This window comes from Triturus cristatus, chromosome 8 (assembly GCF_964204655.1).
Source record: "Triturus cristatus chromosome 8, aTriCri1.1, whole genome shotgun sequence".
NCBI lineage: Eukaryota > Metazoa > Chordata > Amphibia > Caudata > Salamandridae > Triturus > Triturus cristatus.
In genome coordinates this window covers 176,331,148-176,343,414 of record NC_140591.1, presented here as the reverse complement: position 1 = coordinate 176,343,414, position 12,267 = coordinate 176,331,148, and the positions used below count along the sequence as shown (strand labels likewise).

General features: G+C 43.3%; 1 protein-coding gene across 3 annotated transcripts in view; it reads left to right on the top strand.

The window, feature by feature from the left end:
- The window catches only part of KCNJ15 (potassium inwardly rectifying channel subfamily J member 15), a 150,230-nt gene that overhangs the window by 93,592 nt on the left and 44,371 nt on the right, over positions 1-12,267 (top strand). The window contains exon 1 of one of the 3 annotated variants that reach the window (XM_085621263.1): positions 12,095-12,162. The exons of the other annotated variants lie outside the window; for them this stretch is intronic. The gene's annotated coding sequence lies outside the window, so the exon portion shown is untranslated. Of the gene's footprint in view, positions 1-12,094; positions 12,163-12,267 lie in introns of those variants that run through there. 3 annotated transcript variants of the gene reach the window in all.

The window sequence follows — 12,267 nt, the reverse complement described above, 5'->3', positions numbered from 1 at the left end:
ACATAAAGAAGGTGAATTCAAGCATTGTAACTCATATCAACTCTTCTTGATGTCTACTAAAATGAATTTCACGCATAATAGAGCATGAAAAACAGTATCATAAAGCGCTGTAAAATGTGCAAACAAGCAAAAAGTGCTTTGTGGATTGGATGTACACACCATCACAAGGGCAATGAGGAAGAGAGGCAAACCATGTACCTGTCTGGGGATAAGCAACTAGATAATGAATCAAGCTCATTCTTAAACGTGTTAGATTAATTGATTCAGGATTCTCTATCCAAGACAGGTTTAGTCCATGGCAGGGGTAGTTGATAAAGGTACATATTGGAGAATGGTGATCATACCAACAGGCTTAAATTCTCCCCAATATGAAATCTTTTGGAATAGATATTTTTTGGGCTGTAAGTTAAAGTAAAGGATTTTTTTCAATTGAGGTGCAGATATGGATTCCCCATAAACTCATTATATAAAAGTGTCAGTAACCCATTAGCTGTGCGTGCCACAAGAACCATTTTGTCTGTGTACAAAAGCACGGGGACAAAGCGGAAGCTAATTTTTGGAACATCTGTGTACAGGTAGTCTTACCCCTTATGTGACACTAGTGGGTACAGTCGCTAGTTTGTGCATAGCACACTTTCATTGATGTGTCCCAATGAAGACATTTTAAAAAATGCAATAAGAGGGGTCAATTCCTGCAACTTCCATCAACTCCCACAACTTTCCTCTATCCAAAAGATTCAAGGCACAGAAGAGGTCCATGAAGGCCATATGAATGGCACCTCTCCTGGCCTCGACTAGAAATGAGGGACACATTAAGTGCTTGCTCAACCATACCTAGGCCGGGCAAAATCCAAATTGGATCTCTAAAAAGAAAGAATTTGTCTTAGCCTAGTCTTCCAATTTAGACAGAATTACTTGGCCGGGTATTTTAACAGAGGGGTCAAATAATGAAATAGGGCGGTGATTTACAGGAACATTCCTGCACCCTTTCTTGAAGATTAGTACCATTATTGATTCCCTACATGAATCAAAGGGTCCCTCCCTGATAGCAGTTCTAAGGACATTAGTTATTGGGGGGCCCAAAAGGCAGGGTTGTGCTTAAACATATCAACAGGGACCCCATCAGGGCCAGGGTGGCTTTCCAGCTGAGGAGCTGTGGATGACTTTTGATACATCAGCCTCAGAAATTGACTCACTTAGAGATACATTTGAGAGTGCACAGCTTGATCTAAAAGGGGGAGGATTTGAGAAAAATGTTCGAACCAGTCATGTTCCAAAATATGGCATTCGATACCTGAGGTGTTACCATCAGTAAACAAAGGCCGATTGATAACCTCCCAAAAAGCTCTATTGTTGATTGAATGAGCAGCCTCTTCTAGGTCTTCCCATGCTTTGGATCTAATTTCCTTCCTATTTTCTACCGCTTGTTTATAAGCTATCCTGGCTATCCTAATGGTTGCTGAATTGTGTGGGATCTTATTGCTAGCCTTTTTGAGGGCTTTTAAGCTTTAGTACAATCTGAGTTAAGCCACCTCTGGCCTTGGTGGTCTTTTATGGGCTGATCCCTGATTAACATTCAGGAGGCAGATTGACATAGTAGTTATATAGCTATCTTGGATTTTAATTGGATCTTCCTTTTCTGAGAGACAGCATAAAATGTCCCCGTAATTTTTGGTAATCATGTCCGTATAAGCATTCTTTGGATCAATGAGTTCCCATTTCACACGTACCCCCCTATTAGCAGAATAATGTAAAGCGGGATTATTCCATGGCCCAGATATAGATTGTAGAGCGAACGAGAGACTACTGATAATTGGGTGATGATCACTGAAGGGAGAGGGACACACTTCATGACTTCCTAATCTTGGAGTGGAGTCAAATGAATTACAAAAATGGGCATTTCTGAGTCCAACACCACTTCTATTAATCGGGAAGGTCTATACTAAGTGTCAGAAATGGAAATAAAATTCCTTTGTGATTACATAAATTGGGACTAACAGTTGGTAGCAGAAGGTGGACAAAGTCAGGAACATCAGACTCTGACAGTCAACCTATATATATACTTTTTTAACTGAGCCCCAGATAAATAGGCAACAAGGACACATGTGAGAGTGAATATTCATTAAGATGTTGGCATTTATTTAATTCAAAAATGTGGTGACTCTCTAAACTTCTAGTATCATTATGGGGTTGTCAAATCACTTTCAAGAATTTAGTTGGCTTTGGAATCCCCACTGATCCCAGATATTGTATTTGTGTGTGTCTCAATACAAGGAGTCAACCATATTTATTGTCAGGTAGAATTGCTGAGATAATTCTTTCTTTTCCACATCTCATCCAACATTCTTACAAATCATACATATTTCTTGCATTCAAAGCTTGAAGATTTTTTTTTTTTAAACTAGTCCTGCCCCTTGCCCCCAGCCCCAAACTCTACACCTAGTCCACAGCTTTATTTAGTACCTGCCCTTTTTTATTTTCATATAAAGCACTGCTGCAGAGCCTTCCCAAACCATCTGCAAGCCTCTTCTGAGTAAGGGTGTCCAGTTCACCTCTTTACATGGTGTGATATTGGCTTTCCTGTGGGTGACCAGGTGAAGGGAGATGATATTGTATGATATACCAAGGGACTGTGTGTGTCTTGGTAGGCTTTACTATCTTCATTTCATATTAATATGTCAAAGCTGTGTTACACAAAAAAGTGTAGGTCCCTCTTCAAAGGAAAATATCAAGCTGTATGCCAAGTGGTAGTTTCAGGGACAGGGAAGGATTACTGAAATGTTTTCTTTATCCACGTTAGTGATAAAATGGTCTGGATTACCTCCTTCTCTGGCATGTGTCATTCCTGTCCAGAACTTCACTAGCGGTCAAGGCACAAATGGCATTTCTTGTTATAGAGGAGTTAAGTTGTGTCCCACAGGAAAGGGCCTCTTGGACTCCCTCAAAATCCATCAGGATATTTTCCTTCTTTAATTCTCTGGACTTTATGGGGGAACCCTCAGTCCAACCCGAGGAGACATGACACAATCGGACAGGCCTAATTGTGTGTTGTTTCCCCTCTTCTTTTTTTGACTATCTAATTGGACATCTGATAACAGCACCAGTAGAGGTAGCATCTTAACGACATCTGAATTGGGTATCCCTGTATGTAAATGTGGCCCTACCCATCCAGTGGAGGTGACTCGTGTTCTCTTCTGGTAGGGGAAGCCTGCTGGAGAATATGGCTTTGCAGCATCAATCACGGGCCATCCACCTCACTCTGTGCCAGTGTGCATTTCACACAATATCTTCTCCTTTCACACTCCCACCTGATGAGGAGCCACTGTCATACAGTGAGAACACAGTTAATTGGAAATCCCCAAAGAAAGAACTTTTCAAGTAATTGTTTGGAGGTTCTGCTCAGCCGATGTACTTTTCGGGGCATGAAACCTCACCAGGACATCAACTGCAGACTCAAAGTTTTTTTTTGGTTTTTTTGATGCTGAAAGGGGCTGTCATTAAATTTAAAATATGGGAGCCTGTGCTTGGCACAAGGCACCACTCCCTCCAAGGTACCGCTGCACCTAACACCGTGAAACATTTCCACAAATTGGCTGCTCTGCAATCACCATGTGCCAGACCAGGTAGTAATATGGTTATTCCTAGAGACAGCCTAAAACTTTGCTGCGTAAGTCTACAGATTTCAGGTCTCGGTTCTCGTTCAAGCATGTTTATGAAAAGTTCACGAGGAGCCATACAATTTCTTTCCTGCGACATAACAGACGGAGGGCACACCTTTCAGAGCAGAGACAGTGACAACCTTGTACTAAAACAAAGGATGTCTTGTGGTTGTTCAACAGGTTTCTCCTAACACTGCATATTGATATAAAGGTATTTGATTTAAAATGTTTGTTTGCTTTTAAAATTAGTTTTAAAACAAGCATTGATAAAGCCAATAGGTTTTCCCTTTGGAAGTGTTATGTTAAGTGTCTTGTAGGGAGCACGCTATCACCCGTGAGGATATGCTTAGGATGTTCATCTAGCTTGTCTAGGGCAGGGTGGTTTGTTGAATAGTCAGGTCTTCAGCTTCAAAAAAAGAGAAGGAGGCTCTGATGTGAAGTGAGAGGTCGATTGACGCTTTAGGAGCGACGTTCGAGAATGCCCGGCTTCTGGATCTGGTTCTGTTTATGATTTGGAAGGTGTGCGAGTAGAAGTCTGGCAGAGTTCAGATGTGTTGGTGGTTGGTGGACGGAGATTTGACTGTTCAGGTAAGCTGGGCCTATGTTGTGTATTGCCTTGAATGTGTCTGTGAGTAGTTTGAACTGAGCCCTTTTTTGGGGCGTGGCATTTTTTCCAAATTATTTTTTCTTGCAAGAATATGCTAACAAAATCAAAGTTTAGAGGGATAACATATTAAATATGCTGCTATCGAAAAGTGGCAGCCATATATTTACAAAGAAAAGTTAGTAAAAAGTTCACTCCTTTGCAGTCGGTTGTGCCCAAGTGATCAGGGAAAAGTGTTGTCACTTATAGTGCAAGTCAGCCAATTGATTAAGTAGACTCACTCGATACCCTATGCTTTATGCTATAGCGGGTGAAAGCAAAACGTAAAAGACACTTGAACAGACTAATGGATGAAAAGGGCTGACAAAATGACCCTTTATGTATGTAAAAACAACAGTTGATGGACAGAATGCAGAACAATGTCATACATTCACCCCAGTACAGAGAGCTAGGCCTAAATCCATCGTTTTTTTGCTCACCATGCCATTCCAGTTGCAAATCAGTCTTGACCCTGTGCCTCATGGGAACAGTCCAGCCCGAACTGCCAAGCCAGGTCCTCCTTGGACTGGAAACAAGCATCCTAGGACCGGTTTCGGGGTTTCACCCCTCTTCAGCCAGGATAGCTTGATTCCAGTGGCATGGAGAGCACGGGACCCACGTCTGGGCATACCCTTCGCACTCGGGGTGACAAATGCAAATGACTGGGGGTCAATGTTTTGATTTGTTCTGCATTCCGTCCATCAATTGTGTGTCTTTCCCTTTATGTAGGTATACATGCATGTATACTTTTTATGAATTGTTTAGAAAAAATGAGCCTGGTTAGACAACTAAAGCTGACTCTAGAAAAGACATAAAAATAGAGCTACATTGTGGCTTTTAAATGTATGTAATCAAATAAAACAAAATACAATTCTTTAAAAATCTTCTAAAATTCCGCCTTTTCAAAATGAGTCACTCGCTTTGGGATTCAACAAAACACATTTGTAAATATTTTATCGATTTAGAGGAACTCCATTTAACAGTTATAAGCCAGGTTCATGAATGTTTAATCTGTAGTTTAAAACAATGGAACTTGTAGACCAGGCATTTAAACAGCACATACAAACTACATGCTACAGCATTCGTAGTGCAGGCAACTGAAAGCCAGGGCTGACTAAAAGTTATTCATGTGACACAGAATTATTTAAAAGTTAAGATGCAAAAACAAGAGGCTAGGTATGTTCTTCCTCTTTCACTTTTATAATTGCTCCAACATTGTATTACGCAGACTGTGCTCAGGTCAGAAATATTTAAATGCCTGCATGTTTAAAGTTTAAATGAAGATGGCAAGTTTAATTTCATTTGTGACACTTTCCGTAAGTCCAAGCTTTTCAGACAACCACATGTTGAGTTCTGCGGTAACATCGACAATCTGGGTTCATAAATCCCAGTCTGTAAGGTGCTACCGGCTAAGAAAAAAAGCCAGCACTGGCTGATGAAGTAATTCATTAAATGAAGTCCCTTTCCTCCTATGTCTAAATATTCCTGAATGGGGAGCTCAAATGTACACAGAGGATGCATTTTAAAATACTGAATTATATTTGTTGACCTGTCCAATACAGAAATTGGAAACTACATTTTCCAAACTTCTTTAGATTCATTTTCAAGATATCTCTGCAGATTGTAACTATTGTTTCTGCAGATATTGGCCTACTTTTCCACAGAATCGAGAACCCTGTATGTTAGACCCTGCGGTTTCTGGATGGCTGGAACGCATCTGAGCCAGTCCACCATCCTAGATAGGATCAGTACGATACACTTGTGATAATCTGTGCTCACCCTTGGGTACCTTGGCACGGAGCAGTCTGGCTTATCCTCAGGCACCAAGTGTAAATTATGGGCACAACACCACCCTCGCAACACTCTGCGTTTGCCACAAAAGACTCCCCGCAGAATGTATATAACACTGCTCTTTGTGTTACACACACATTGAAATCAAAAGGAGATACACATTGTATATACACTATACAGTTATATGCAATTGTCAAACCTTCCCATTAGCAGCAGAATGGCATGAACATACATGCCCTAATTATAGGTATTCATCCAACACAACACTCCCCTATATCGCATACCCCTCAACAGTTGCAATGGTCAAGCAATCACAGGTCTTTGACTACGCCTCATGTCCCAGCCCGCTCAACTACACCAACCAATGATGCACATTGACCCTGCTGGTGCTATATTGATGAGATTGTCAGAACCACCTAAAATGGAAAGAAACAGTTACTTAGTTTTGTCCACCTGGATTAGATCTCCAGGTACCCAGCGGCTCCTGCACGAGTGTGGGATCGTGATCCTCCCCCCCGTTGACAGAAGTTTGTCACCCAGGAAGCTGATGCGCTTCCAAGTCTGGAGAAATGTTTCCCCTCAAGCAGAGGTGTGAGCTGCCGTAGCTGCCGACAGCCAGCCGTAGATGCCCACAAGGCACAACGAAACCCCCAGGCCCCGTCACGATGTTCTCCACAACAAAGAACGATGTCAGGCACTGTTGTCCTCCCGATCTGGGGGGAAAAGACTGTCAGCTCCCAGCTCAGGTCCCCCAACACACCTCGGACACTACACGCTCCAGAGTGAAAGCTAGTACAGGTCCCCTGGTTGCAAGCATGTGTCCGTCTGACTCTGCAGCCTCCCCTGCACTCCCCTGCACACCTCATGTTCCGGCACCTCAGGTGTGCTGATGATCTTTACGAGCACACTCCTCTGCATGATGTGATAATGATGTATGTCAGAACGGTCCTTGCCCCAACCACGGATCACTTCCACCTGTTTTCATCACACCACACCTTACGATCTTGTGGAAATGGGGAGATCCATTGTGTCCCTGGGTTCTCAGTGGACAGGAGGCCAGCCAACCGGCCCTTGGAGAATACTTAGGGACTTGGACCCTGACAGTTGGCACTTAGCTGCAGGCCAGCAACATTCATGCAAAATCCACCAAGTTATAAATCCCTTCCAGGAGCATGACAAGATCCAGGCCTCCACAAGTCTGCAGATAATCCAGTTGCAGTCCCTCCTGCCATAATGATTCCTTGTGTCGATGTCCCAGCATCAAACCAGTGTAGTATGGTTCCAAATCTAAAAGCATCTCTAACTTACGAGGCCAGAGCCCCAGTAGTTATACCCACAATGGCCTTTGAACATGCGATCAGTTCAAAAGGCCACCTTTGAAATGTACAGGCCCTGTCTAAATGTTTTCCTGTCTGCCATCCTACCTCGTAAGGTTTGATCACTATCTTTAGTGGGGCCAAGATTCTGCCACTTGGAATGCAGGTCTCAATTCCACCCCCACATAACCATCCCAAAAAGGTCACTCAGAGGCAGAGGTCTGCAGTTTCGCTTGAGCCCCTAATGTATTGCTGTCTTATCAGGAATGCACAGATGTAGCTGTCCCCCCAGCACCCAGATGTGAGTTGTAGACAGGCCGACAGGCACACACAGTCACAAGTAACGAAATGCCCACTTTCCCAAAGTGACATTTCCAATATGTAATGTTGGATCCATTCGCACTACCGGAGAGGATTTGCCATTACGAACTAATCCATATCAAACACTATACTGCTACTATTCTGCAAGTAGGAAATACTGCTCTGTAGGCTTCCCTTACATTCTGCTCTGCTAATCCAATGTGGGAAGCAGGCCCCGTCGTACCGAACACACATCTGGCGCCATTCACCTTGCATGTAACGCACACATGCACGTGCCCTATCTCTTCCCAACACTGCACCCGGTCCCCAGGGAAAACTCTGGTATAGCAAAAGCCATGCAGAATCTTGGCACGTAGTTTTTTAAATATCAAGCCAAGTAACAGTAATTTGCGTACATAGACCCCACTAGGGCAAACCTGTGGTACGATCAATGAGCTACCTGCGTGGATGGCACAACCAGTGCTGCAGGCCCACATTCGAGGTACATGCCCTGCATATATGTCTTTCCCCTTGACAAGCGACTTACAGTTAACTCGAAACAGCCAATCATATATACACCAATCACCAGTATGTATATGACAAGCACAGCGCTTTAGCACGGAATGGCAGTCTCAAACGCGCTCAAAGCCCAAAGGCTAGCACCTTGATCAGAGAAAAACCGGGAAGGAGAAAAGCAAAAAGTTGACGGAAAGCACAGTAGAAAGGGCCATTTCCAACACTGTAGTTATCACCCAGGAGGGGCCTATCACCTGTTACATAATAACGCCCTTAATACTACCAAAGTGAAATTTAGATGACCGGAGCGCGAGATATCAACCGTGCTTAATAGAGGAGCATTCGTTTTGCAGAGGAAGGAACATGGACGCCCTACTGCCATCTCTACTTTTCTAATTCCAATGTATAAAATCATTGACCCCTTTGCATTAAACCTTCCAGTTATATCCAAATTGCACTGATTATGCATCGCACCAAAACATATCCTTGACTGTTTATGTGCTATCCTTATAGCGCTCCAAAGTCCACTTGTGTCAGGCCCTTGCGCTACAAAGCATTGTTTACATAAAAATAAATGTATGCCTGGGTCTTTCAAGCAGACATCAGTGACGCATAAAACATTCAGCAAGAAACAACAATCCTGCTGAAAGACGAACACAATGCAGGCAGCCACAAACTCTTTCTTCTTCACGGGGCTGAACCATAAAAGCAAATGTATACACTGAAACAAAAACAATTTATATATGTAAGTCATGGGTATGTATGTGCAACATGTTAGGGGTACTGAAATACGTGAGGGGAAACTAACTCTTTAAAGAACATTTCACAAATGAGCTAGCAAGGAATTAAAAACGACATCGAACTGACTTTTTAAAGTGGTGAACGCCTATGAGAGACATTCTGAAGTTCTACTGTGAGACAGACAGGCCTTGGAAATCTAAAATGTGCATCTAATTTCTGTGCTTTTCGCTGTTTCGTTTTTTTCTGTGTGTAAGATATCGGCGGTGTTACTGTTGTGCATTCTCCTAACACAGACAACAGGTCTGTTCTGGAATTAACTTGTTGGTCAAACTCACAGACGCAGACCAGAAAGAGAGATAACATTGATTTAGAAGTCATGTCCAGCCCTCAGGGGTGAGAACTGGCCCTTCCAGTCCGTGAGCTGCACAGATGTTAGACTGGAACAAACCGGCTGTCTTTAAGTTCTGCACAGGGCGGCACTGGACGCCTCGAGCGGTCCCTCTCACAGCCCAGCACACTGGAAACACGAGATCTTCAGAGGTGTCAGCCGTGGGCCAATGCTTGTTTACAAGGTGGCTGCGGAACAGAAGGCGTGCTTTCGAAACACAGAATGTAAACACCTGGAGTGACGTGGCACGGCTGCAGGGGAATGAGTCGTGGCTGATTAATGGCCAGTCAGCGTCTGCTACCGCCCATTGATACGGCGCGAACTCGACCCGGGGGCATTGGAGCATCAGTTCAGTTACCTATTACAAGGACACATAAGCACGGGGGGATTAAGTGATTTGCCAAGAATCACAGAATCCTGAACCAACACCGAGGCTCGAACCTCCAAGGTCGGCAGCTTTGTCCACAGCGCCACATCGTCTCCCCCTTGTCTTCCTGTGCATGTCATCCCGTCTGGTGTATTCCCAGTGCTGATTGGAGCGTTTGATTTGTAAATTAGCAGAAAGGAGGGTCCCATCCAGTGCCACGTCTCCAAGTGAGCCAGTCTTCCACTGGAAGGTGCATCCCACAGTCTTCACAATCCTCATCCCAGCCTAGAGCATTATGTTCAATTCTTGATTCACTGAAGGCCGCACCAGTCATCATACATCAATGAGACTAAAGGAAACTGGAGGAGACCTATTCATCAGACCCACCTACTACACACCAAAGGAAACAACTAGAACACACACAAGCCGTAAAAACAGCAAAACAGCCATTTTAATTACCTCATCGCCTACTCTTCGCGTAAAGCAAAATAATTTTACAGAATTGTTTCGGAGTTCAGCAATCCATGCTGTCACTATTCTAAAATGTGTGATGATCTGTACCTTTTCTTTGGTGATAAGGCAACTCTTTTTGCCACGATATTGAACCAAAAAGCTTGCCGGGTCCTCAAGACCTTCCTCCTTACCTGCATTTTGCTCCAGTCTCCAATCCCTCTTTCTGATGGCTTCACTCTTGATACCTCTCTCCTTGGCACATCACACGTGCCCAGCTCCCCAGTTGACCTTTGTCCAGCCCACGTGTTGAAAGAAGTGGGCAGGATCAATATTGAGCACGGAGGCATCCCGTTCAATAGCTCTTTGGAGTCCGGTTCATTTCCAAGCACCTGGATGAAATCAATGGTCTCGCTCGTGTTGAAGAAGCCTTACTTGATCCTGTAGTATTGACTGACTTTTAGACCTATTTGCCTCCTCCCTTAGTTTGTGAAAATTATTGGCAAAGCTGTGGCTTCACAGCACCAGACCATTGTAGAGACCAATCACATCCTTGACTCTGCTGAAGTATGCCTTTGGCTGGGCTGTAGTACTGAACTCACCCGTCTCTCTACCTTAAACAAGCTATGGGGGTTGTCTACAATGGAGGTATAGGAGATTGGTCCTACCTGATTTGTCCACTGCCTTTGAGACCACTGATCATCAGCTCCTTTAGCAGAGTGTTAGACCTGACATCCTTGGCATGGTATTTCCCCATATTTTTGCCTTCCAGCCTCCTGTTTTTGCTAACTTAGTTTTTGCTGGCTTTAGGACTCTACACACTTTACCACTGCTAACTGATGCTAAAGTGCATGTGCTCGCTCCTTTAAACATGGCAACATTAGTTTACTACCAATTGTCACTTTTTTCATTGTAAGTCCCTAATACAGTGTTACTACATGTACCCAGGACCTGTAAATTAAAAGGTACTAGTGGACCTGCAGTGCGTAATGTGCCACCCACTCAAGTATCCTTTTAAACATGTCTCAAACAGGCCATAGCAGCATTTGTGTGCAGTTTAAAGCTGCCATTTCGACCTGACAAGATAAACCTTTTGCCAGGCCTGAATCTTCTATGTGGATAAATATAAGTCACCACTAAGGTAGGCCCCAAACAACCAAGAGGGCAGGTTGCAGTGTGCAAAAAGTTGGGTATTTACTTTTAAGTTTTACGTGTCCTGGTGGTAAAAAACCCTTGCATTTGTTATTTCCTACTGGAAGGTCTCCCATAGGATAACATTGGGTTATCTTATTACATTTAACAAGTGATTACATTCAATTGGGAACAAGTAGGAATGTCGATTTTGGGGCCTAAGGAATTGTAATTTAAATCCTCTTTAATGATAAAGTCGGATTTTAAGTCACAATTCTGAAAATGCTACTTTCAGAAAGCGTCCCACACAGCCTTTCCCTCCTGCTCGAGGGCATAGTCACAGAAAGAATGTGCAAAGAAAAACACTGCATTTGAGAAATCCACGCAAGGAATTCCCTCCAGCGTGGTCTAAGTGAGCCCCCAAGCCAAACAGACACAATTCATGACAATCAGGAGAGTTCAGAAGATGACAAGCAGCAATTAGAGGCTGGCAGGTTACCATAAGAGAGAAAAATATTTGCACTTTCTTCCTGAGATGAATTGGAAGACCAAAAGAACTCAAATCCACTTGTTAGCTGAAGAGTATTCATGTGTTCTCAGTCCTGCGGAGAACCACCACTCGTTTCAGGGTTTGAAACGTGTCAAGAAGGCCACAACCCAGAGAGCGTTGTTAATAAGTGAACTTGGGCTTACAGGGCAAATTATGGAAATTGTATGAAGAAAATACTCCTGTTATATGCCACTATTTGAATTTGTGTTTTCTACTCCTGGTATAGGCCTTCCAGGCATGAGCTATGAATGGCTGCAACTGGTCCTGCTCTTTCATGACAGATTTATTCAGAACCAGGATACAAATATAGGTATATGTTTACACATAGCTGAAATAGTATTGCATTTTTTTTTGTTGCATGTGATGTACTGTAAAATGTTTTGTGGGTTTTAAGTTTCTGCTAAAAGATTGATAG